We start from the raw sequence: 1,725 nt of genomic DNA, 5'->3' as shown, positions 1-1,725 counted from the left end.
AGATCTATGTTTGATTTTTGGGTTTGTATGTGTTATATAGTAATCCGTTGGGGAGTTGTATAAACTAGATGGAACCAAGAAGATGATTTGAACCGAAAATTTGTTTAGTTTTCAGATCTGCACATCGTTTTTGTGTTTAATCTTAGGTTTTCTAATCTGAATAGGTTTTCCCACAAATTTGTTCATTCTTGTTTTTTATTTTGTAGCTGGGTTTTACGATGGTGGCAGGTGGGGGAGATGAAGAAGAGAAAAGGGGGAGGTTAGTGGTCGGTGGTGAAGAAATCACCGGAGAAGATGCGTTACTGGGGTGGGTTCACCGGCACTGTACTCCTTGGCTCTGATTCAGTTCAACGGCAGCGGTGGTCTGAAGAACGACAAGGACCTTCGTGCCGGAGTTGCTCTATGTGCCAGAGCGGCTTTTCTCGGCCACGCTGACGCTATCCGGGAGCTAGGGCACTGCCTTCAAGACGGTTATGGTGTACGGAAAAACGTTGAGGAAGGACGTCGTCTACTCGTGCAAGCCAACGCGTGTGAGCTTTCGTGTATCTTCCACCCCTTTCAACTCAATCATCGGCGACACCACAACTAAGAACTAGACTTCACCACCCACCACTCCGCCGCCATAGATGACGGCTTCACCCTCAAGAACTTCAAAGCCAAGAAAGGTTCAATAGATGTAAGTCTATTCATCCATCTTTCTTATCATACAATCCATGTATCTTTTTCATGTTCTCTGCAAAATCCATATTAATAATTTAATAAAAGACAAGTTTAATATATAGGGAGGCTCCCAATACCCTGCTTYACTTGCTGCATCATCTTTTAGGTTACTGTGTTGGTTCCCATCCATCAAGAACTTCAAACCACTACCAATAAAAATAATATAATTAAGTTTTTTTGTTTATGGATTTAGTTTGGTTTAAAAATAATATTATTAAGTTTTTTGTTTAATAAAAGACAAGTTTTATGTTTATGGATCTCGAATAGAAGCGTCTCATGCTTTAGAGGTTTCAGGAGGAGGTAAGCCTGAATTGCTATGGATAGTGCGGCACATTTCCAGTATAATTTTTGTTTCATTGAGATTAAAGATCCAAGTTTGTTTCATATAGTAACCTTCTCAGTCTGTGGTGTACCTAACATTCTACACTTAAGATGGAAAAAATTGAATAGTTGTCACTCACCCCAACGTGGAATAGAATACATTGAATGTTTAATTCCTGATGCTTTCTATTGGAAGAGTTATTACTTGTTAGTTAAACAGAGGATCCTTTGGTTTGTGTTGTCCAGGCTCTTGACAGAATGCAGTATCATAGGTTTGTTGGGAGGGGGGTCCATAATCATGAGGAGAGGTATATTGAGGTTTGCTATGCAGCTGTTGCAACGGTAGATTAAAAGGACAGATTTTTATGATGCATGTTTCTAGGAGAAGTTTTCATTGGCATATGTAAACTGTAGACAAAGCTCCCCATAGGAAAGGAACTATGATCTTTACATTGTTCAAGAAATGTTATGGCCCTTTCACTACTCATTTAATCACGAGAAATTTATATTTTTCCTACAAGTATTGAACAGATTGTCGCTTTTTGGAAAATTTATATTTAGTGCTTGGGAAAATAATGTTTTGTGTTCATGATTTTCTGATTTGCTGTTGTATCCTGTATCCAAATCGTAGCATGTCTGGATATGGTTTCATCCGAAGCTGCTGGAGAGCTTCGATACCCATCT

The 1,725-nt window shown here is 39.2% G+C and overlaps 1 protein-coding gene across 1 annotated transcript in view; it reads right to left on the bottom strand.

Annotated features, from left to right (window-relative positions):
* LOC112527706 (root allergen protein-like) overlaps window positions 1–1,725 on the bottom strand; it is a 14,241-nt gene that overhangs the window by 1,670 nt on the left and 10,846 nt on the right. The gene's annotated exons all lie outside the window — the stretch shown is intronic.

This window comes from Cynara cardunculus (genome assembly GCF_001531365.2).
Source record: "Cynara cardunculus var. scolymus isolate 2C chromosome LG 15, CcrdV1, whole genome shotgun sequence".
In the NCBI taxonomy this organism is placed as follows: Eukaryota; Viridiplantae; Streptophyta; class Magnoliopsida; order Asterales; family Asteraceae; genus Cynara; species Cynara cardunculus.
Note: the sequence above shows the minus strand (reverse complement) of the source record. Positions and strands in the feature narration are given on the sequence as shown.